A 15,963-nucleotide genomic window follows, 5' to 3' on the forward strand; every position below is an offset into this window, starting at 1 on the left:
CCCCACCTAAAATCATATACACATTACTCCACCACCAAAAAACCTATATACTCCTCTGACCCACCACCTACTGAAACAATAAATACAATAAACCCCCTGCCTGAAACCATATATACATTACTCCCCTGCACAACCTCTGCCTGAAACTATATATACATTACTTCTCTACCACCCCCACCTAAAACCAGTGACATATTACCTTCCCACCAGAAACCTTATATCTACTACTGCCCCCACCACCATCCTTGGAAAATCCTGTATAAAGGACACCTCCCCATCACCCTCTCTATCTATCTCTATCTCCCCCTCTGTATATATACATAGACACACACACACATTACTGCTCATCAAACCATATATGCACTATTTCTTCTCCACACCCCACTTACTATAAAAAAAAATAATATTCAATACTTATACATTTATATCATATACACCATACAGATTTTACCACCTTGCTCCCAAAACCCATGAAAATGACAAAACCCCTAAACTCTATATACATATTTGTTCTCTGACAGTCATATAAAGATCTCTTCTCCCCATTCCTATCCCTGGCAGCCATATATACATTATTTGTCTCCACCTCTTATTAGCAGCCCTATTTATATATACATTACTACAATACTAACTTATTTAAAACATTTTCCTGTTTCCCATCCTTGGCAATCATGTGTACAATATACACAACTTCTTCTCTCTAGCTTTTCCCCCGGAATATACGAGGGGGTGCAGAGAAGTTCCTGGCTTTGCCCCCTTCCAGATAAAATAGAAAAATGAGTGTGAGGGCATATGACAGCCTAATATCTTAGTGTGTAAACGTGCAAATATCAGGTCTTTGCGATTCTTAAAACTGTTTTTTCTTTTAGTAAGAAGCTGTGATGTCAGAGGCACAAGCAAGATTCACGTTGTTGGAGTTACAGGCCGTCATCAAGCAAGCTTTTAGCGAAGTGGGTGCTGAAATGTTTGCACAGTGATCAGAAGAAGAGTTGAAGCATCCAAAGCCGTTTTGACCCATTTTGAAGCTGCACAGGACTTTTTGGCTAGGTTAGTGACTGAGGATGAAACCTGGCTCTACTTCTATGATCCTTAAACCAAGGAACAGTCAAAGAAATGGCGCCACAGCAGGTCCCCACAGCCGAAGATGTTCAGAACCCAGAAATCTTCCAAAAAAGTCATCGGGTCTGTTTTCTGGGACAAAGACAGTATTCTGTTGGTGGACTACTTACCTCAGGGCCCTAGTATCACCAGACAGTATTATGCTAACCACCTGGACCAGCTGAAGGAGCCAATTAAGACGAAAGGCCGTGGAAAGTTGACCAAAGGGATCCTTTTTTTGAAGGACAATGCACCTGCGCACACGTCCAACGTTGTGGCTGCCAAACTGAACACCTTGGGTTTCAAACTGGTCCACCATCCCCCCTACTCACCTGACCTGGCCCCTTTGAACTATTATATGTTCCCAAATTTGAAGAAACACCTGAAGGGGCAACGTTTTGAGGACATTTCTGACGTCAAAGATGCTGCTGAGAGCCCAACCAAAAGACTTTTATTTGACTGGTCTAAAAAACCTGCAGCTACGCTGTACCAAGTGCATCAGTCTCAGGGGGGAATATGTTGAATAAATGTATTATTTCATAACTCTGGCTCTCTTCTTTCTGGGCAAAGCCAGGAACTTCTCACTCCCCCCCGAAACACATATAAACATACATATAGATACACAGACATAAATTCATCCAGCAGTCATATACACAGCATATTACTTTATATATGTGTGTGTATGATGTGAACAATTATCCATGACATTTCTGGGAAAAGTATAACACAATATTGTTAGTGCCAAAGTTGGCACCTGTTATTTTACAGAGTGTTAACAGCATCTGTGAGCTGGCCAGCTGGCCCAATCCTCACACCATTGTTCTGTTGTAAGTCAAAAAAGGCAGCAGATAAATACATCCATTTCCATCTGCCAGCACTGCTTGGCCCTCATAGGTGCTAAAGAGTAGATGCACATCTACAGACACCCTCTGTGTCTTGCTGGGTCTCTCATGAAAATGTATACTTATTAAAGAATTGTGATCTGTATTACCATTAACTCTCAGGAGTTCTGTTGTAGGAACTAGAATCAAAGTTACAAAATTTGCTTAATTACGTAAATAAATCTGTTTTTTTTTCTTTTATTAAACAACCTTGTAAGCAGAATGTTATTTCTACTCCCTAACAGAAATATGCAGAGAGGCAAAGATTTATAAAATTTAGTAATATCTAGTGAACAAGGCTTTTCATGCTTGTTGTGAGCTGTTGCCTGAAGTATATTGACTTTAAATTTAGGTTTTAAATTTAAATCAACTTGTTTAATTTTTAAATGTGGACCTTTGATCAAAAGTTAGTTGAATTTAATACGATACAGTATAATCAATTTACAGTTCATAGTTCATTCTTCAGATTTGAGTCTGTGTAATTCTGATTCTGAGTGCTACGGTGGCTCAGAGGTAGCACTCTTGCCTTTGAAAGGCAATTATTGCAACAGCTCAATGACTCTCTTTATGTCTTCATATTCTTCACAAAGAGAAACTGAATGGCCAATTGGGACTGGCCCAAATATATTGCCATTGTGAAGGAGGACACACTTTAAGCTCTGCTTCCAGCTATCGATGAATAGTCGCCATTCATTTGAGTGATAGATTAGGAGGATAGATTGAAAACAAAGCCTCTGTCAGTTCTAAAGTACTGCAGAAATGCAATTTCTTTGGTTCCAAAGTATGATACCTTTGTTTTCCTTTTTCAAGTAAGTTTTTCTCACAGTCTTGATGCTAGCTAAGTTCTGAAGCCTTCTTCGATAGTGCCAAATCACATGCTAAATCACTAAAATCATGCTGATCAAATCCCTTACGAACAGAGTCCTCTTCAATTTCAAACACTTCATCATTGTTCTCACCTAGTTCATCACCATGATCATGTTCTTCAAGAGAGGGTAGTGTATTTTTCTTGTTATATCCTGAAGTTTTAACTATACAAAAGTAACAGTCACTGAAATGATCTCCTGGCTCTCGACAAACCATAAGTATACCAAATGGCACCTTATCACGTCTACTCCTTGTCCACATCCGTAAACCCTGGACACAATGTTTGCACACCTCATGAGGGGCCCAAGACTTATCTTGATCACCAAGTTTAACTTTGAAATATGCAAAATAGGCAAATACAATTATAGTCAATAGAGTACTGACAGGTGGCAGCAGCAACAGCATCAGGAGGAGCCGGTGGCCCTGAGACGGAGCATGGACCAAATTTGTAACTTGCATTTAGAGCTGGGAGTACTGCATCGTCAATGACACCCAGAAGTGTGTAATAAAATTATAGTGAATGAAGTACTGACAGGCAGCAGCAGCAACAGCATCAGGAGGACGCTGTGGGCCCTGAAACAGAGCGTGGAGCGCATTGGTATCTGACATCTAGAGCTGGGTGTATTGCATTGTCAATGACACCCAGAAGTGTGTAATACAATCATAATGAATGGAGTACTGACAGAAGGCAGCCACAACAACATCAGGAGATGGCGGTGGGCCCTGAGCCGGAGTGCTAACCTTATTTGTAACTGGCATCTAGAGCTGGGTGTAGTGCATCGTCAATGACACCTAGAAGTGTGTAATACAATTATAGTGAATGAAGTACTGACAGGCCACAGCAGCAACAGCATCAGGAGGACGCGGTGGGCCCTGAGACGGAGCATGGACCGCATTGGCAACTGAAATGTTGAGCTGGGTGTAGTGCATCGTCAATGACACCCAGAAGTGTGTAATACAAATATAGTGAATGGAGTACTCACAGGCGGCAGCAGCAACAGCATCAGGAGGTGGCGGTGGGCCCTTAGACTGAGCGTGGAGCACATTGGTAACTGACATCTAGAGCTGGGTGTAGTGCATCGTCAATGGCACCCAGAAGTGTGTAATACAATTTTTGTGGATGGAGTACCGGGCAGGTGGCAGCAGCAACAGTAGAAGGAGGAGGCGGTGGCCCCTGAGACGAAGCCTGGACGGCATTGGTAACTGGCATCTAGAGCTGGGTGTAGTGCATCGTCAATGCCAACCCCAAGTGTGTAATGCAAATATTGGAAATTTGTGATTAAACGTAGAAGGACCAGACCAAGATGTTTTGTGCACCAGCACTGTTGCTGTTGTCTGAGGTGCCGGAAGCGTTAGGAAGGTAGACGATATTGCTAGTTTGCATCATGAAGTGGATGACAGGAATGCCAACCCTCAATCTTACATTACTTAGCTATAAAATTAGGCAAAGGCAATGGTACCTATCCGTGTGGCAGTACTGGGGTTTTCATCTACAGTTTGTTGGCCTCCCGGAAGCAGTAAAAAAATGTAAAGTAAAATTGCTAGCTGGCACAATGGCAGGCATGACACTGGCGATGAATGCCACCCCTGGACTTTGCGATTACTAGCGGAAAAATTCAACCGAGGCAGGCTCAGCTGACAGGGTGTTTGGTGATAGGCAGCTACAGACTCAGCACAGGAGCAGTGTGGGTTCACAGAGTCGTCTTGGTTGGCCTAGTTTGTCCTTGTGTCAGTCAATCAATGACATCTGCAGTGGTGATATAATAGTTGTTAGTAACCCACCTTTCGTTCATTTTCAAAATGGTGAGGCGCCTGAGCTCCCTGTGTGGAATGTGGTGCACTGAACTCCTCACACAGCCGGTCGCATAGTATTCTGCCCAGGCATGTCACCCTTTCATTCTCTTGCTACCCGGGTTGGATAGAAACTGCAACATTTTGTCTTTTAGTAGCGTTGATTCAGAAGGGTGGCCAGCCAGTAATCATTCCGGTTTTTGATGCTGCAAATGCGGGGGTCCCTCCGTAGACATCGCAACATGTGGACACACATATGAAAGAGGGGTTCCCTCGGCTCATCCTCCTCCTCTCCCTCAGTAGGGGCCAAAACATCTTCCTCCTCATCACCCACCTCCTCTTCTTCAAGCTGCAGCAGTTCCTGTTGTTCCATCGCCCGAACAATGCCAGGGGCGTGACAGCACAAATGCGGGTTAGACGGGCCTGTCCAGCAGCCCCAACATGGTCTCCCTCATCATCTTCCTCCTCCTCCTCTTGAACCTCCTGATGCTGGCCAGTGTCCCTTCTTTCGCCTGCTGATGCTGGCTGTGCGCTATGGAGTGTAATGTCACCCTCATCCTCCTCCCCCATTTCTTCTCCTCCTCTCCCATCGCCACTTTCCATCAGGCCACACAGGGTATTATCAAGCAGAAAGATGATGGGAATGACATTGTTCCAGCCTGACCGCTCCCAACTCACAACATTTGTGGCCTGCTCAAAGGGGGCCAGTACCTTGCACAGCGTCTCCATCTGCAGCCACTGGTCACTGGAAAAATAGCTTAGTTGTGTGGCTGCACCAAGGGCCCCACTGCCTCCATGCACCATCCTGACCAAGTAATAGTGGATGGCTAGGTTTTGCTCACACAGACGCTGGAGCATGTGCAGGGTGGGGTTCCATCTAGTCACAGTGTCACAAATCAGTCAATGCGGTGGAAGCCTCTGTTGGCGCTGGATCTTGCTGACCAAGTAATGGCGGATGGCTGGGTTTTACTCACACAGACACTGGAGCATGTGCAGGGTGGGGGTTCCATCTAGTCACAGTGTCACAAATCAGTCAATGCGGTGGAAGCCTCTGTTGGCGCTGGATCTTGCTAAGCGCCACGGCAGCAGTAGGGGATCGGTGTACATGGCTGCAGATAGAGTGAGCCTGTCTAAGTAAGTCCTGCAGTTCTGGGTACGTGCGGAGGAACTTCTTCACCAAAAGGTTCAGTACATGCGCAAAGCCGGGTACATGTGTTTTGCGTGGGAGGGCGTTAGCCAAGCCTTAACCACTCTGTGCAAAGCAGACAAGCGTTCTCTGGCGGTGTGACTTTTGTCCCCCAAGGACACCAGTTTCAGCACTGCCTGGCAATGCGTGTGCTTGAGGGAGCCGTAGTGGCGTGCCTGCTTAACCACAGTGTCCTCTGCTGCTGGCCTTTCAGGAGGAGTGTCCAAAAGAGAGGGTTTGCCCATAGAAGGAATGAAGGAAGAGGGAGATGACTGGGTTGGCCCATGCTTTCCCACCACACCCCTCGGCAGGGGTACCAGGTGCTGCAATACCTCTTGCAGACTGCAGCCCACTGAGCTATGCAAGGCCACCCAGTGAGTGGTAAAGGACGGGTAGCATCCCACTCCCTGCCTAGTTGTCCAGCTGTCCATGGTGACATGAATTTGACTGGACACCGAGAATGCCAATGCCTGGGAGAGGTTACCCATTACATGTGCCTGTAAACTAGGAACAGCTGTGCGGGAGAAGTAATGCCTGTTTAGTATATTCCACCAACGCTCAGCACAGGCTATAACAATGCTATATGGCAGTAGCTGCAACGTCAATAGTTTGGCTAGACGTGAATTGAGTTCGATGACTCTTTTGTTGGTTGGGCCCATAGCCTGATGCCTTGCACAGATCTCAGGTAAAGTGGGCTGAAGGGACTGGGAGCTAGGAAAGCTGAAGGGGTCACTGGAGTACCCATCTTTCGGAAACAAAAAACGTCTTCTGACGCCACGAAACCTGCGGCCAGAAGTTGATACTTCCTCGCAGCTTGAAGTGTGACTGTCACCAACCTCCTGAGACATAGTAGCAATGACAGTTGGAGGTGTAGAAGAAGTAAATGGAGGTGGAAAAAGAGAGGATGAGGTGGTTACACCTCCTTTAGGAGAACGTAAGTAATGCTCCCACTTTGGTTTGTGGTTCTTGCGCATGTGGGAAAGCAGGGATGTTGCACCCAAATGTGATCCGGCCTGTCCTCTGCGAATCTGCCTGTGGCACAGGATGCAGATTGCTACGCACCCGTCATCGTCTTTCAGCGTGAAAAAGGACCACAGTTCTTTGCCTGCCTATGGGGGGTGCCCTGCGTCTGCTCCAGCTCCATCGACCCCCCACAGTCACATTGTCTCTGACTTGTGCCCACTTGTCTGTGTGTTCTTTGGGACTCACATGAAGTAGATTTGCGGCTTTTTCCATCCCCAGTTTGTTGCTGCTGCCTTTCCTCTATGTCTGTTTAGGAACTGCTGCTAGCCCTAACACTCACTGGTGGTTTCCAGGTGACATCATGGTCATCATCATCCTCATTTTCATCTAAGCCAACCTCTGCAAATGCAGCCACTGATGCAGAATCTTTGCCCAGCAAGTGCTGACCACACTCTCCAAGGGTCTCAAAGTGTGCCTCCTGCTCTGAAATTCGCAATGACAGATCCTCTGTTGGCTGTTCCTCAAACAACAAGGCAGAGCCATTGGGAGGTACAGGCAAGGCACATTAGCCACGCTAACTCCTGTCTTTGCTCCTGTCACGGCTGTGCGGTTTGCTGCTGCTGCTGCAAAAGAAGAGCCTTCTGCAGAAGAAGAGCCTGCTGCACTTGAGGCTCCTGAGACCCAGTCCACAATAATCTCCACATGACGTGGCTGTATGATTGTAGTACGCCCTCTCAATAAATCTACCAGCGTACTGGTGCTCCGCACACATCTCAGACCTGTTTGACAATTTGTGCTGCTGCCTCCAACGGTTTGCTGCTGCTGCTGTCCTACACTGGGGGACCCCTGGGGAGTATGCCCCCTGCCAGATGCGACAGGTTTCCCAACGCCACGCCTTCCCCTGCATCTACCACTCATCTTTTTCCTATTTGTGCTATCAGAATGAAATATCTGTATTTTTTTTACATAAATACATACATTTGTATGGGTTTTTTGATTGATAGCAAGTGCTATCAGAATGAAATATCTGTATTTTTTTGAGAGAAATACAGACATTTTTCTGGCTTTTTTTGATAGATAACAAGTGCTATCAGAACAAAATATCTATATTTTTTTAGAAAAATACAGATAGCAAGAGGTAGCATCAAAAACTGCACAATCTGTATATTTCAAGATATACAGAAGGCTCCTAACCTGTCCCTTTCACAATGCACTTCTCTCCCTGCTTCTTTCTCTGACACAGAACACAAGATGGAGTGACTACCCCTTCCCTCCTTCCCTGTATATATGTCTGTGCTTAGATCTCCCCTGATTGGACTGTTGGGCCTTGCTGTGCATCCTGGGAGCAAATAAATCGCTCCCAGCCGTGCCATTCCCACTGGAAATAGTCGCCGTTCCTGCTCCCTGCATTTTCCCTCATTTGTTCGCGGAGAACACGACCTTGTGGTGAATTACAAGGCCATTCTGGCTTAAATGTTCGGTAAGCGGAAATGGCCCGACTTGCCGGGAGATCAAACTTACAAATCTCGCTCGCTCATCCCTAGTGAGTTTTCCCCCACAGTAATCAGAGGCCATGAGGTCATATCAAAAGTAGATCTCAATCACATCAGAAGTCTTCATCTACAAAGGTTTTCTAATTAATGAAAAACGATACCTGGTTTAAAATGGTAATAGCTTGGTAACTCAAAGAAAAGATCCTGTCAAAGAGATTAAATATAAACCAGCAGGGAATTGGGCATACAGCCTACAACAAAGCTGAATTGTCACCTTTGGATTCTGTGTATGAAGAACTTTAAAAAGCCAGTAGTTACTCAACAGATAACAAATGGAACCATTTAAACAGAAGTTCATAAAACTCAACACAAAGTAACTTAGTGAGAAGTGCCTCAAAAAACTCATATAACCTGAGCAAACAAGCACATTATTTTATGACATTTGGAAAAGTAAAGCTTGATTTTATTTGGTTGCTTTCTCTGACACAACGTTTCCATATATTGTGTTACAAACGCCATTGCTGTCACATGGCTAAAAAGTACAGATTTGAATATTAAATGGATTCTTTAGTGAAACTAAAGGCAGGTTTACAATTGCCTTTTCAATGTGCGATTTTGCATGGCTCCCCACAGCTGGAACTTTGCCATCCATTCAAGCACTCACTTGGTAGCGTTGGTTCAAAAAGAACCACTGACAGTTGGAGGCAGTGAGCAGTTCTAGTACCACTTTCTGCAGCCCCTATTCATTCTCTAAGCGGCAGCCACAGGGGGAAACTACATATAGCGCCTCCCCAAGTGGCTTTTCTGGCATGAGGATTAGCTAAATGCGTAACCTTAAAAACAGTAAGGCAGCGCATCACAATGCACACACTACCATGTGTTGTACTCTAAAAGTAAATACCTTGTGTTTTCATTGTGTGTTGGCAACCTATTAATTTGAATAGGCTATCTTAACTAACACATGTTCATGCACAACATAACACGTTAACACATTGCACCAAAACTAGCCACTCTGCTCTATTATTTCTATTGGTAGATTTCGTGACGGTGACAACAATACACCATGCCGGTGTAAAGTGTACAAAAACACCTAATGAAAGCCCATGTGAAAATTGTCACTATTCAGTCAGATAAAACAAGGCATTTTCTGCCTGATTCATTTCGATTACAGATAATGAATAACAACACCACACTGTAATCATAACCACCCAGATTAAAAAAAAAATAACAAAAATGGAAAACTTTATGATCACATTTTACCTTGTAAAGGCACTAGTTTTGATATAATGGTGGAAAAGTAGTAACATTTTATCTATTACTTATTACTCTTACTATTGATGCTACAGCAGAAAAATGTAGCAATGTGTTTCATAATTACATTTAAAGTGTATTATATGTACAGTCCAAATATTTTTGTGTGTTTTAGACAGGGTGGGTAAGAGTTAAAACTCGAGGCAGGTCCTTATTGCAGGAAGAGATATGCATGTCCCTTCAGCAAAAAGTATTCTTACCTGCATGATCGCTGCTTATCTGTCAAAATTTGCTGAAAAACTCACCGTTTGTTGCTGATGATAACACTTATGCACATTGCACCACCCCACAATGCAGATGCAATATTGTGGGGTGCTGCATTTTTTAAAAGAGTCATGCAAACTTTTTTGTCAATTGTGGTGCATTACATACAGAAAGAATAACCAGAGGGGCGTTTTGGCATACCATATAAAACATATTTACTCCAAATAGGAAAGATATCAATAGTACAAAAGGTAATATTAGTTATCCACATAAACTGTAGAGTTAGTAGCCCAGGTGTTTTACAGTCTTTTTTTTTTCATAGTAATCGCAACAGATTATCATTGTTTGGCGTCTTTCGCTGGTTTGTTTCTTCAGGGGACTTAAGAGACTTTTAATTGAGGAGTGATCACTTGGTTCTGTTTAACAAACTGGTTAGTTGTAGAGAGAAAGACAAAGATGTTCTTTGTTACATGGGATACCCTGATATATAATGTGGCGGAAAATTCTGTATATTGTTTGCTTAGTAGCGCCCAATGGGAAACGATGGAAAGGAAAATCATTCAGAGTGCCAAATTGATAGTTTAGTTGCTCAGGTTTGTTAATTTTCAGTGACAGCTTGTAGGAATTGTGGTGCATTGGCTGTCTATTCCTTATGAATGGGCTGCCTTAACACATTTACACTTAGCATATTTTAATGAATGATATAATGGGCAGTTACCCATGTGCAACACAATGGAATGGTTTAGTGCAGGGGTCTGCAACCTGCGGCTCCGGAGCCGCATGCGGCTCTTTAGCCTCCTTGTTGTGGCTCCCTTCGGCTGCCGCGGGGAGATCTCTGATGGGGGATCCCCTTCCTCCCAAGACACTGCGGAGGAGGGGGATTCCCTATCCGGTGTTCTAATGAAAAAAATCTACCAGTGAAATAAATCTACCACGGGGCGTGTACAAATGGGTGTGTACAATGACATCCCCCCTCCTTTGAACCCCAATTGCTCTGGAATGGGGAGATGTACAAAACCAAAAATGTAGGTGCAAGTGGGGGACACCTGTGACTAACACCCCTAAAATTTAATTGTTAGGCTATCATCAGAACATAAAGAACTCTGCCCATCAAAAAAATCTACCGTTACACATTGCTGGAGGCACCTGAACCCCAATTTCTCTGGAACAAGAAGGGGGTACAGGTGAACAAAATTAGAGGTGCAAGTGGGGGACACCTGTGGCTAACACCTCCTAAAAACTCCACCCATCAAAGAACCCATACCCTGTTACACATTGTTGGAGGCTTCTAGCACCTAAACCCCAATTTATCTGGAAACGGGGGTACAGGTGAAAAAAATTTGAGGTACAAGTACGGGACACCTGTGGGTAACACCTCCTAAAAATTCATAAAAACTCTGCCTATGAAAAAAATCTACCCTGTTACACATTGCTGGAAGCATCTAGCATCTGAACCCCAATTTCTCTGGAACGGGGGGGAGGCGGTACAGGTGACCAAAATAGAGGTGCAAGTGGGGGACACTTATGGCTAACACCACCTACAATTGAATCGCTAAGGCATGGTCAGAAAATAAAGAACTCTGCCCATCAAAATAATCTACCCTGTTACACATTGCTGGAGGCTTCTAGCACCTGAACCCCAATTACTCAAGATTGGGGGGTACAGGTGAACAAAATTAAAGCTGCAAATGGGGGACACCTGTGGCTAACACCCCTTAAAATTTAATCGCTAAGGCATCGTCTGAACATAAAGAACTCTGCCCATCAAAAAAATCTACCCTGTTACATTAGAAGCCTCCAGCTTCTAATGTAACAGGATGATACGTTGGAAGCTGGAGGCTTCTAGGGGCATAGTTCAGTGTTTAATTTATTTCAAAGTAGGCCTACACATGCACACTTCTTGTAACAGGTAAAATTAAAAAAATATTAAAACTTTTAAAAGTTTATAAACTGTGTTATGTTTTGCGGCTCCAAACTATTTTTCTTTAGTGGAAGAGGAGGCAAAATGGCTCTTTTGATAGTAAAGGTTGTGACCCCTGGTTTAGTGTGAATGTGCCCTCATTCTCAACAAAGTGAAGGAATTTACAGCTGTTACCAGGACAGTTTTTTTCAGTGCAAGATTCCCCTCAGCTCTTGTTCTGGTAACAACTCAACATATTCAAATCATGTTTGTCTTGGCAACAGTGGCCACCAATGCAAATTGAAAGATTAAATCTACTTATCAGAGACACAGAGAGAAAAAACAAACTTTACAGAGGGTGTATTCCTTTTGTGTCAGAAACATTTATATTTTTTATATTCCTGGATACACTTTTACTATTTCCAACTTAAAGAGGAACTAAACTCAAAACTGCCAGAAAAAAAACACTTAGCTTCAATCCCGCAAGGCAGTCCGATCCATCGGGGGGTCTTGCATCTGGTCCCGCATCGTTCTGGCATCTGTCCTGGAGCGGGCGCTCTGGACGCCGCCATCTTCTCCACTTCTTCCTGGTTCTTCATCTTACCTCACCCGACCTAGGCGCGAGATCAGGTGATGTAGGATGAAAAAAAAATTTATTTGCGCGAAAAGGCTCGGGCATGCGCAGAAGGAGCGCAGAAGGAGCACCCAAGAGAATGAATAGGAGTGCATAGCCTCCCAGGATACCTACGTCACGTATCCCGGGAGGCTTTTCACTCCCATTCATTCTCGATCGCCTAGGCGAAAAAAAAGGGTGTTGCACCTAAAAAAACAACAGAATTTTTACTTTACATAAAAGGGTTGTATACCCTTTTATGTAAAGTGAAAGCTCTGACTTTAGGTATGCTTTAAGGCCTCTGAAATCTGAGTGCAGTTTGTATTGTTGCATGAACTTTGTAAATCAACCAGCAGAGAGAGTCAGTGACACATTTCTCTTCATTTCATGAAATACAGTACAGCAGACTAGAGGTGACTCATTTGTTCCAGATCACACAGATCAGAAAATGTTTTCCTATATAGACATTGAGACAGTAAATTTTATTTGTTCTTGTAATTATGTTTGGTGTTTTAAGCTACAACAACAACAGAGTAATATTGTACTTATACAGTGACTGATATTTTACTGGATTACATGTAGGAGAACAGAACCATTTAGTAGTGTGACAGCTGGCATAGGGTGATATCCCCAATAAAGAATATCATCGCAGGTACAAAACAATGCTGCTCAATATAAAAAGAAAATGAGGTTTATTGTCCAGTTTCAGGTAAGTAATACAGCAGATGTCCACCTTTTACTATTGACCAACTGGGCAGCTCCATAAATGACCATGGTGACATGTAGTATTAAGTTCAGTCCTTGGCAGAAAACAAGGGACAAATGGGAGGATCTGCTTGTAAGGCTACATACACACTTCAGATAATTCTCGTCCGATAATCGAATCTGGGATAGTATCAGATGAGAATCTGGCGTGTGTACAGTGCTCGTCGTGCATCATTCATGGATTCGTCCTGGTGGATCCACGAACAGCAAACGATCATTTGGGTGCCGCTGTGTTGTTCCCCCCTCCCCTTTTCAAAGAGCAGAACAGTGCTGTATGTACAGCGCTCATTCATGCATCTTTCAGTCTTTTGTGCATGCATCTTTCAGACAATTATTGAACGTGTGTAGACAGACAGTTGTGCTTTTGGCAGATTTGCCAAACTGAGGCCAAAGAGCACCATGCCATATACTGTACATGCATGAATCAAAAATTATTAGTCTGTGCTCATAAGACCCTTATACTCTGCATCTGCTATAGCACAGCAGATAAAAATCCAATTTTATTAGTTCACACCTAATGTTATTTCCTATGTACTTATATGAACCCTGGCTATGGAGTAGTGCACTTCTCTAAATCAATACATGTTGGTATTTAGGGAAAAGTTAATGTGAAGAAGGGTATTCTTTGAGAGCACTTCTCTCTTTTGATGCTAGTAGTGGACCTTACAGAGGTAAAATCCATCTATAATTATTGCTCTATGCGTCTTAATAGATACAGTTTTAGTCAAGTTGAAAAGTCACATCTAACCACTAGAAAAATAAATATGCTAGAAACCTGCATATTCCCAATAAAACTATATTTAAATAGTTGATCCAGCGGAAGGTAAAAAAAGATCTCCTTTAACGAATGGTTCAATTATTCCCCACAGGGGAAATTAATTCCTTCCTGATCCCATGAGGCAATCGGATGTTCCCTGGGTCAACAGTTGCTAGTGTTATTCCTTTTAAAATTTATCATCCAGTTATATTTTGTTCTTCTAGAAAAGCATCCAGCTTTTCCTTAAAGCAATCTATAGTAGTTGCTAAAACTATTTCCTGAGGGAGCCGATTCCACATTTTTACAGACGATATTGTGAAGAATCCCTTCTTTTTCCGGAGATTATATTTATTTTTTTCCAGATGCAAAGAGCATGCATGTTGTTAGCATCCAAGTGCAAAACTTTACATTTCTCAATATCAAATGTCATTTGCCACTCTGCTGCCCAATCAAACAGTACATTCAGGTTTGCTTATAGATTATAGACTTCCTGTATGGACTAATTTCTATTACATAGTTTAATGTCATCTGCACACACAGAAATCCCAAACTCTATATCATTTTTTAAAGATGTTAAACAGTAAAGGTCCCTACACTGAACCCTGGGGTACACCACTAATAATCTTAGAACATTCAGAGTATAAATCATTAATAACTACTCCCTGGTTGCGTTTTTGAAGCCAGTTCTCTATACATTTACAGATTGAATTTTCTAAACCTAACTTGCACTGTCTGTGGGGTACGGTGTCAAATGCTTTAGCAAAGTCCAAGTATACTATATCAACTGCTACTCCACTGTCTACCTGTTTACTTACTTCCTCATAAAAAGAGAGTAAATTTCTTTGACAACTTTGATCTTTCCTAAATCTATGCTGACTATTACTTATAAAATCTGTCCTTATTTCACTGCAGTTACACTGCTAAATATGAATATAAAACTTTATCACAACCACCTGAATTTTCCATGTTGTCCCAAATAGTCACCATTATTCTTTCAAGACACTACCCTTTAAAGAAAAGGGTGGATAGTAAAACATAATGATTAGGCTTTCAACCCAGATTAGTATGTCACCCTTCAAGTTTTCAAGTCCAGCCAGTAGTACTGTTCTGCCACAATGAAGACCTAAATAATCCAACAATTACAATTGTTCAGAAGAATGAAGAATTGTACTAGGGGATGACTCCTAGATAAGTTATAAGGAATCAAGTAGAATGGGAACTTTGTTCAGTTTTTTTTATTCCTGCTAAAACATCAAAAGATAAACAAGCCAGATGGTCTTAAATAAAAAATTGGAAATTATTCTAATATACACGAAAATGTGAAAGATTATATCAAATTGTTGAAATGTCAAAATATGTATTGTCTGTAGGTATGAGCAATCAGATCTGTCAGGTCATATTGTCCATGTATCCTGTCAGCAGCACTGAATAAAAAGTCCCGTGCTTATTTACATGGCATTGGAAACATTCCCATAGTAGATGCTGATACCAAGAGGAGATTTTTATGTGGTGACTCCAGGAGTGCTAAGCAGTGCAAGCTATTCTGGGTCAATGAACAGACTGGGATGTCTAAACAAACTTACTTGGTAATGATGTTTCACTGCTGACTAATGTTGGAACATGTCAGGGCTTACAGCCTACTAACATTTTGTACTGGTTTATTTTTGATCTTGCTAACTGGAAGCCACACCGACTTACATGGTAGCTCCTGAAATAACCTGATTTTGAGCAAACCAGCCTGTCAACAATGACAGAAAACAATGTTGTTTCATGAAATAAGAAGAAAAATGCACACACTTTTTACAGCTGCCTGTACAGTATTACCCTCAATCACACAAAACGTAAAAGCACATATGAGGGATTGATCTTTTATACCTAACTAGAGATAGATATGGGCAACCTGCCAAATCTCACCCATGGAAAAAAAGAAAAACAATTTTCAGTCTACAGCTGTTCTGGCTGGTATTGTCAGTGCTCTTCCCAGTTTGAGTTTGAAGAACAAAGATTTGAACTAGGAAGCTGTTACTGGGCCTTCCTTTCTCCAGATGATCAAGACTTTTTTAGTTACATTTTTTAATTTCAGGATTATAGGAAATACAAGAAATAAGACCTTAACATAGAGGAGAGAACACAG

This window comes from Pyxicephalus adspersus, chromosome 1 (genome assembly GCF_032062135.1).
Source record: "Pyxicephalus adspersus chromosome 1, UCB_Pads_2.0, whole genome shotgun sequence".
In the NCBI taxonomy this organism is placed as follows: domain Eukaryota; kingdom Metazoa; phylum Chordata; class Amphibia; order Anura; family Pyxicephalidae; genus Pyxicephalus; species Pyxicephalus adspersus.